At 37.2% G+C, this 10000-nt stretch overlaps 1 protein-coding gene across 6 annotated transcripts in view; it reads right to left on the reverse strand.

Annotated features, from left to right (window-relative positions):
• The window catches only part of etv4 (ETS variant transcription factor 4), a 167842-nt gene that overhangs the window by 54355 nt on the left and 103487 nt on the right, over positions 1-10000 (reverse strand). The window contains exon 1 of one of the 6 annotated variants that reach the window (XM_062056926.1): positions 8292-8443. The exons of the other annotated variants lie outside the window; for them this stretch is intronic. The gene's annotated coding sequence lies outside the window, so the exon portion shown is untranslated. Of the gene's footprint in view, positions 1-8291; positions 8444-10000 lie in introns of those variants that run through there. 6 annotated transcript variants of the gene reach the window in all.

The raw sequence follows: 10000 nt of genomic DNA on the forward strand, positions 1-10000 counted from the left end.
GAGAGAAAGACCACGTCTCCTAGAAGTCTGGGGTCTTACCACAGCGCTAGTTTGCCTAATCCAGTGTTTTTCAACCACTGTGCCGCGGAAACACTAGTGGGAGATTATGTCATTTCACCTACTTGGGTTAAAAATATTTTTTGCACAAGTAATTATCAATCCGTAAATGATGTGTTGTTGAGTGTCGGTGCTGTCTAGAGCTCGGCAGAGTAACCGTGTAATACTCTTCCATATCAGTAGGTGGCAGCAGGTAGCTAATTGCTTTGTAGATGTCGGAAACACGTCGTGTCATGATCACAATATGCAGATGACTGCGGAAGGCAGTGTGAAGGTAAAAAGGTATCTTATGCTTAAAGGCCTACTGAAACCCACTACTACCGACCACGCAGTCTGATAGTTTATATATCAATGATGAAATCTTAACATTGCAACACATGCCAATACGGCCGGGTTAACTTATAAAGTGACATTTAAAATTTCCCGGGAAATATCCGGCTGAAACGTCGCGGTATGATGACGTATGCGCGTGACGAAGTCAGAGTAACGGAAGTTATGGTACCCCGTAGAATCCTATACAAAAAGCTCTGTTTTCATTTCATAATTCCACAGTATTCTGGACATCTTTTGCAATTTGTTTAATGAACAATGAAGGCTGCAAAGAAGACAGTTGTAGGTGGGATCGGTGTATTAGCAGCGGACTACAGCAACACAACCAGGAGGACTTTGTTGGAGAGCAGACGCGCTAGCCGCCGACCTCACCTTGACTTCCTACGTCTCCGGGCCGCCAAACGCATCGGGTGAAGTCCTTCGTCCTTCTGCCGATCGCTGGAACGCAGGTGAGCACGGGTGTTGATGAGCAGATGAGGGCTGGCTGGCGTAGGTGGAGAGCTAATGTTTTTAGCATAGCTCTGTGCGGTCCGGTTGCTAAGTTGCTAAGTTAGCTTCAATGGCGTCGTTAGCACAGCATTGTTAACCTTCGCCAGCCTGGAAAGCATTAACCGTGTATTTACATGTCCACGGTTTAATAGTATTGTTGATTTTCTATCTATCCTTCCAGTCAGGGGTTTATTTTTTTTGTTTCTATATGCAGTTAAAGCACGATGCTATCACGTTAGCTCGTAGCTAAAGCATTTCGCCGATGTATTGTCGTGGAGATAAAAGGCACTGAATGTCCATTTCGCGTTCTCGACTCTCATTTTCAAGAGGATATAGTATCCGAGGTGGTTTAAAATACAAATCTGTGATCTACAATAGAAAAAGGAGAGTGTGGAATCCAATGAGCCAGCTTGTACCTAAGTTACGGTCAGAGCGAAAAAAGATACGTCCATCGCTGCCTCTCAAGTCCTTCACTGTAACGTTCCTCATCTACGAATCTTTCATCCTCGCTCAAATTAATGGGGTAATCATCACTTTCTCGGTCCGAATCTCTCTCGCTCCATTGTAAACAATGGGGAATTGTGAGGAATACTAGCTCCTGTGACGTCACGCTACTTCCGGTACAAGCAAGGCTTTTTTTTATCAGCGAGCAAAAGTTGCGAACTTTATCGTCGATTTTCTCTACTAAATCCTTTCAGCAAAAATATGGCAATATCGCGAAATGATCAAGTATGACACATAGAATGGATCTGCTATTCCCGTTTAAATAAAAAAAATCATTTCAGTAGGCCTTTAAACTAGGGCTGCAACAACTAATCGATTAAATCGATTAAAATCGATTATAAAAATAGTTGCCGATTAATTTAGTCATCGATTCGTTGGATCTATGCTATGCGCATGCGCAGAGGCTTTTAAAAACATGTTTTTATTTATTTATTTATTTATTTATTTATTTTGTAATAAACCTTTATTTATAAACTGCAACATGTACAAACAGCTGAGAAACAATAATCAAAATAAGTATGGTGCCAGTATGCTGTTTTTTAAAATAAAATACTGGAAAGGATAGACATGTAGTTTGTCTCTTTTATCCGATTATTAATCGATTAATCGAAGTAATAACCGACAGATTAATCGATTATCAGATTAATCGTTAGTTGCAGCCCTAGCTTAAATCAAAAATAAACAAAAAAGGCGAGTGCCGCTAAGAAAAGGCATTGAAGCTTAGGCATGGCTATGCAAAACTAAGCTAAAACTGAACTGGCTGCAAAGTAAACAAAAACAGAATGCTGGACGACAGCAAAGACTTAGCAGTGTGGAGCAGACAGCGTCCACAAAGTACATCCGTACATGACATGACAATCAACAACAAATAGGAGCGCAAGACAAGAACTAAAACACTACACACAGGAAAACAGCAAAAAACTCCAAATAAGTCATGGGGTGATGTGACAGGTGGTGACAGTACACCTACTTTGAGACGAGAGCTATAATGATGCATGCTTGGTTATGGTTTAAAGTCAAATCCAACAATTGCGAGAAACTAACACTGCAAAGTAAACAAAACACAAAAACGCTGGACGACAGCAAAGACTTACTGTGGAGCAAAGACACCCGAACATGACATGACAATCAACAATGTCCCCACAAAGAAGGATAGCGTGCGCACAATTTAAATAGTCTGGATTGCGAAAACAAAGCAGGTGCGGGGAATAGCGCTCAAGGAAGACATGAAACTGCAACAGGAAAATACCAAAATAGGAGCGCAAGACAAGAACTAAATCACTACACACAGGAAAACAGCAAAAAACTCAAAATAAGTCACGATGTGATGTGACAGGTGGTGACAGTACTTTGAGACAAGAGCTATAGTGATGCATGCTTGGTTATGCTTTAAAGTCATATCCAACAATTGCGACAACGACTTTTTATTGTCAATATCGGATGCTGAGTTTCGTTTTTTATCGATTTCTGCTGGTGGTGTGCCTCAGGATTTTTTTCAATGGACAAAATGTGCCTTGGCTCAAAAAAGGTTGAAAAACACTGGCCTAATCAATACCGAAACACATCCCGAACTGAACAATGTGGAGACGGCCGCTTCAAAGTAAGAAGCTAAGATCGGTAGGTTGTGAGTTCAAACCCCGGCCGAGTCATACCAAAGACTATAAAAATGGGACCCGTTACCTCCCTGCTTGGCACTCAGCATCAAGGGTTGGAATTGGGGGTTAAATCACCAAAATGATTCCAGAGCGTGGCCACCGCTGCTGCTCACTGCTCCCCTCACCTCCCAGGGGGTGAACAAGGGGATGGGTCAAATGCAGAGGACAAATTTCACCACACCCAGTGTGTGTGTGACAATCATTGGTACTTTAACTTTAAAGCTTGCAAGAACAATCCAAAACACTTCTGGGAATCCAACCTGGAACTCAACAGTTCTAATTTTCTTCATGTGGTAATAAACGGTAAATTGTTTAAAAAAATAAATATTTTTATGTAACATTAAACAGTCAGCTAATTAAGGATGGGTATCGAATCCGGTACTTTTTTGGCACCTGATTCACGTAACATTGTAACGGTGCCGTGTTACGGTACCGGTTGGGACTTGCCGACCATTCCAGCAGCACTGAGAGCGGACTCAGCCTAGCTACCTCGAGGTAATGTTGCAATTTTCAACGCCAACAAAGAAATTTACTCAAAATCGCTCCAAGTAAAGCAAGGCTCCACGTTTCCCAAAATTGTGCTAGCTTGATGCTAAAATACATTGGCTTTGCCATTGACATGCTACTGATTATCATTGGCGATGTTACATGGCCATTTCAACACCTCCAAATGTGTTGATGAAAACTACAACTAAGATGCAGGTTACAATCAAACAGCTGCTGCGTAAAAGGTTTTGATTGATTGATTGAAATTTTTATCAGTAGATTGCACAGTACAGTACATATTCCGTACAATTGACCACTAAATGGTAACACCCGAATAAGTTTTTCAACTTTCCACGGTAATCAATTCATGGTACAATACTTACAGTATTAACACTTTTTAGGGCGCAACGACAGACTGAACTGAAAGACCAACACATCCCAAACTACACACTACTGCCATCTAATGTCGTGGACTTGCAAATGTAATTGAGACCCAGACCCACAAGACATCTCATCTCGTGTGGTTGTGAACGACATCACGGACATAACATCGACGTACTTGATAGCCTCTCTTCTTTTTTTCCCAAGTCGTCTCCTGACTCATCAAACTCAAAAACAGCAGCACACTTCCCCCCCCCCCCCCCCCCCGCCCCTTCACAATAACAGCGCCGACGAAATAAAGGTTTCTAAAAAGTACCTTACACCAGTGTTTTTCAACCGTGAGATATTGTTTGGTGTGCCTAATTGGGTTAAAAATATTTTTTTGCAAACCAGTAATTATAATCCGCAAATGTGCCGTTGTTGAGTGTAACAGAGTAACCGTGTAATACTCTTCCACATCAGTAGGTGGCAGCAGGTAGCTAATTGCTTTGTAGATGTCGGGAACGACGATGATGGTTTGCAGGTAAAAAAGGTATCTAACACTTAAACCAAAAATAAACAAAAGGCGAGTGCCGCTAAGAAAAAGGCATTGAAGCTATGCAAAACTAAGCTAAAACTGAACTGGCTACAAAGTAAACAAAAACAGAATGCTGGACGACAGCAAAGACTTACAGCATGTGGAGCAGACGGCGTCCACAAAGTACATCCGTACATGACATGACAATCAAAACCCGAAATATATATATATATATATATATATATATATATATATATATATATATATATATATATATATATATATGTATGATATGTATGTGTATATATATATATATATATATATATATATATATATATATACATACATTATATATATATATATATATATATATATATATATATATATATATATATATATATATATATATATATATATATATATATATATATATATATATACACACACAAACAGCACATACAAAAAGTAAAAAAATAATTACAACAGAAAAACAATTTAAAATTTTTATATATATATATATATATATATTTCTGTTTACACATGTATGTTGTTACTATTATTTTACCTGTTTATTTCTTACTAATTTATATCCTTTGTTCTCTGAAATGATACAATAAATAGTCCTTTTCAAATGAATAAACAATTGTGTCATAAAGAAGTGAAGTGAATTATATTTATATAGCGCGTTTCTCTAGTGACTCAAAGCGCTTTTACATAGTGAAACACAATATCGAAGTGACATTTAAAGCAGTGTGAGTGGCACTTGGAGCAAGGTGGGTAAAGTGTCTTGCCCAAGGACACAATGGCAGTGATTAGGATGGCGGAAGCGGGGATCGAACCTGGGACCCTCAGCCAACCGAGCTATACCGCAATTTCAATATCAATGAAAATAATGGTGATTGTTATTTTTGCCAGATTGGTCCCAGTTCCCACAAGCTAAACATGAAGGCAGTGATTGACCCATCAGAATTAACAGATGAGCTAAAAAAAAGAAGAAAAAAAAAGGCTGCCATCTCGCAGGTTTTGAATAAATGCAAAACTGCAAATGATGAAGAAATGCCGAGATGCTAATTAGTGTAGGAGTGTATTTTCATTCAAAGTTCCCTCTTTTACAAGCTCAGAGGCGCTCCACGTGCGCGCTTCCGCTTCGTCTTATTCATGACTTCCTCTCCTCCTTTCACTCCCCTCGCTCCTTGCCCTCCCTCGTCTTCAGCGCCACTCGCTGCCTGAAAAGAAGCGCAGCGGCGTTCTATGGCCACAACTTCCTAGGTAATTACTGCGAGGCACAAAACCAAACAATCGTCCCATACAGCCCAGAAATCACTGGATTACTTCACATCTTGGAACGCTCAGTGTGTGTGTGTGTGCGTGTGTGTGTGTGTGTGTGTGTGTGTGCGTGCGTGTGTGTGTGCAGAGAGAACCCAACTGGAGCTAGTACATGCGAGCACACACACACACACACACACACACACACACACACACACACACACACACACACACACACACACACACACACACACACACACACACACACACACACACACACACACACACACACACACACACAGGAAGGGAGGGAGGACTTTGGAGTATCCACTTGGAAAGGAGGAGGAGGATTTTTGCATCACTGTAAGCTTTTTTTTCGTCTTTTTTTTTTTATGAATGAAGAGCGAAGGAGTGAGCGGCCAAGAGGCACACTTCCTCTTACGCAAGCAAAGAAGAAAATATATGAATGGCTGGCGTCGCTGCAGCCACTGCGAGTGTAAGCGAAAGAGAACAAGAAAAAAATTTTAAAAAGGAAGAAGAAGAAGAAAGAAAAACAATAAAAGAAAGAAGAAAAAGCAAAAAGGACAAGAACAAGAAAAGAAAAAATAAGAAAAAAGAAAGAGGAAAAGAACAGAGCTGAACAATAAAAGAAAAAGCTGAAAAAGTAAAAGCTGAAAAAGTAAAAGAAAAAGAAGAAATAAAAAGGAACAATACAAAAAGAAGGAGGAAGAATGAAGGAGAAGAAGAAGAAAAGGGAGGAGAAAGAAAGAACAAAAAAGAGAAAATTAAAGAAAAAAAGAAGATGAAGAGTAAGTAAAAAAAGAAGATGCAAGAAGAAGGAAGAAATAAATAAGAAGGAAGAAAGAGAAGAAAGAAAAAGGAGAAAAACAAAGAACAAAAAAGTGAAGAAGTAAAAGTACAAATGATAAGAAAAAAGGGGAAGAAGAAGGAAGGAGAAAAAAAGAAGGAAGAATATCAAAAAAGGAAGAAGAAGAAAAAAGGAGAAGAAGTAAGAAGAAGAAAAGGGAGAAGATGAAAGAAGGAAAAGAAGAACAAAAAAGAAGAAAGAAGGAAGAGGGAAGTGGAGAAGAAAAAAGAAGGAAGAAGAAGAAAAAGGAGAAGGAAAAACAAGAAAGAAGGAAGAAGGAGAAGAAGAACAAAAAGAAGGAAGAAGGAGAAGAAGAAGAAGAAGCAAAAAGAAGAAAGAGGGAAGAAGAAGAAGAAAAATTAAGAAAGAAGGAAGAGGGAAGAAGAAGAAAGAAGAAGAAAGACTGAAGAGGGAAGAAGAAAAGGAAAAAAGAGAGAAGGGGAAAGAAGAATAAGAAAAACAAAGAAAGAAGGAAGAGGGAAAAAGAAAAAGTAAAAAGAAAGAAGGATGTGTCAAGAAGAAGAAAAATAGAAGAAGAAAAAGGAGAAGAAGTAGGAACAGAAAAGAAGGAAGAAGGAAAAGAAGAAGAAAAAATAAGGAAGAGGGAAGAAGAAAAAGAAGAAAGAAGGAGAAGAAGAAGAAAAAAGAAGGAGAAGAAAAAGAAGGAAGAGGGAAAAAGAAGAAGGAAGAGGGAAGAAGAAAAAGAGGGAAGAAGAAGAAAAAAGAATGCTCACAAGCGGATTTTCACTTTTTTAAATGTTTATTACTGTAGCAATATGGCTATTTCAGTTACGGATATATGTGATTTCTGATCGTTTGTGAAGGCACCAAAGGGACTCCTGTGTATATGCGCGTGTTCGGCTTGTCGTTGTTGTTTTGCCTTGTTAATAAAGAGTTGATCCATCACTTCTTTGTCATGTGTGTTAGTACTGTAGGGCACTTTGTATCCTGTTCAGACTGTTACTAAACTACAGACTTCTGTCCATGCTGGAACCAATTATTCATATTCACGTTGTTCCTTATGGAGACGTTTGCTTTGTTCAAGGACCAATGAAGTTTGTAACTGGAGGTCCCAATGTAGTTGTCTAGCACACTTGCAAGGGAGGGAGAGACACACCGTTCCAATAATGACACCACTACGCTGTCCATGTCACACCTTCAAAGACATTCTCTCAACATGTTACCATGTGGAATTTCACTTCCCTTTACTTTGACGCGCTGCCTTCAGAAGTGTAGGGACGGGCACCGTTCACATTTGAACCGATACCAGTACTCAACAGTGCCAATTTTTTATTGATTTAATAATTGTTTGTGATAGTAAAATAATTTTTTTATTGCAAAATTTAAAAAGGAGCTGATTATGATAACTGCTGTCCGGTTGTTATATCTTGTTTTATCATCACATTTCTGGGTGTCAATTACATTTACACGTCCACAACGTTAGATGGCAGTAGTGTGTAGTCTGGGACGTGTTGGTCATTCAGTTCAGTCTTTTGTTGCGCCCTAAAAAGTGTTAATACTGTAAGTATTGTACCTTTTACGCAGCAGCTGTTTGATTGTAGCGTGCTTCTTAGTTGTAGTTTTCATTAACACATTTGTAGGTTTTGAAATCGCCATGTAAAATCGCTAATGCTAATCAGTAGCATGTCAATGGCAAACCCAATGTATATTAGCATCAAGCTATTACTATTATTTTTTGAGTCAATTTCTTTGTTGGCATTGAAAATTGCCACATTACCTCGAAGTAGTTGGGCTCAGTCCGCTCTCAGTGCTGCTGGAGTGATCGCCAAGTGCCGAAGAGCAACCGTCACACCCAACCCAGGCACCGTAACATGGCACAGTTGGATTTTAGTTGAATCAGTGCCCTGTAGGACATGTAGGATTCAGCCGGTGCCAAAAAAAAAGTACCGGGTTCGGTACCCATCCCGACAGAAGTGTCTTCATTGGTTGAATTTAAAGTTGCCACTATGGACGCCACAACAACTACAGAGTGCGGACAGAGCACTGCTGTTATAGCCAGGAGCAGGATCCATTCAGCAGATGTGCAGGTATTGCACAATCCCCCATTGGCGCCCCTCCTCCTCCTCCTTAATGTGACATTCCAGCATGTTCTAAGTGTCTGCACCACTTCTCCTGCAAGGCCACGCCCACGCAGGTACAAGCAGGCAGTAAACAACTGCCGTATTATTATTATTGCTATTATTGTTATTATTATTATTACTACTATTATTGTTATTAATATTATTGTTATTATTATTACTATTATTATTATCAGCTTATCATGAATACTATAATCATTATTATTATTATTATTATTATTATTATTACTACTATTATTATTATCATCATTACAATTACTATTATTACTATTATCAGATAATCATTAATACTATAATTATTATTATTATTGTTATTATTATTACTATTATTATTCCTACTATTATTATTACTATTATTATTATCATCATTACAATTACTATTACTGTTTTGTTTTTATTACTATTATTGTTATTATTACTATTATTATTACTGTTATTACTATTATCATTATTATTATTATTACATTATCATTACTTATATTATTACTATTATTATTATAATTATTATTACTAATAATATTTATATTTATATTATTATTATTACTAATACTATTACTATTATTATTATCATCATTATTATTACTACTGTTATTGTTACGATTATCATTATCAGCTTATCATTAATACTATAATTATTATTATTATTATTATTATTACTATTCTTATTACTATTATTATCATCATTACAATTACTGTTATTATTACTATTATCAGATTATCATTAATAATATTATTATTATTATTATTGTTATTATTATTACTATTATTACTACTTTTATTATTACTATTATTATTATCATCATTACAATTACTATTATTATTACTATTTTGTTATTATTACTATTATTGTTATTATTATTACTGTTATTACTATTATAATCATTATTTGATTATCATTACTTATATTATTACTAATAATATTATTACTATTACTATTATTGTTATTGTTATTATTATTAATAATATTATTATTTCTATTATTATTATTATTACTAATACTATTATTATTATTATTATTACTACTGTTATTATTATCCATCCATCCATTTCCTACCGCTTATTGCCTTCGGGGTCGCGGGGGATGCTGGAGCCTACCTCAGCTACAATCGGGCGGAAGGCGGGGTACACCCTGGACAAGTCGCCACCTCATTACTATATTATCATTACTACTATTATTATTATTATTATTATCATTGTTATCGCATAATCCTCAATGATAGTCGACATGAGAGGCTGGTTTCCATCACAGCGATGCAGTTCTGTTTGTCCCATATATTCATTTATTTGTGGCGTCGCAGCACTAAGACATCTGGAGCGCTACAAATAGATCTGGGCGTAGCGGTTTTCC

This window comes from Entelurus aequoreus, linkage group LG08 (genome assembly GCF_033978785.1).
Source record: "Entelurus aequoreus isolate RoL-2023_Sb linkage group LG08, RoL_Eaeq_v1.1, whole genome shotgun sequence".
Taxonomy (NCBI): domain Eukaryota; kingdom Metazoa; phylum Chordata; class Actinopteri; order Syngnathiformes; family Syngnathidae; genus Entelurus; species Entelurus aequoreus.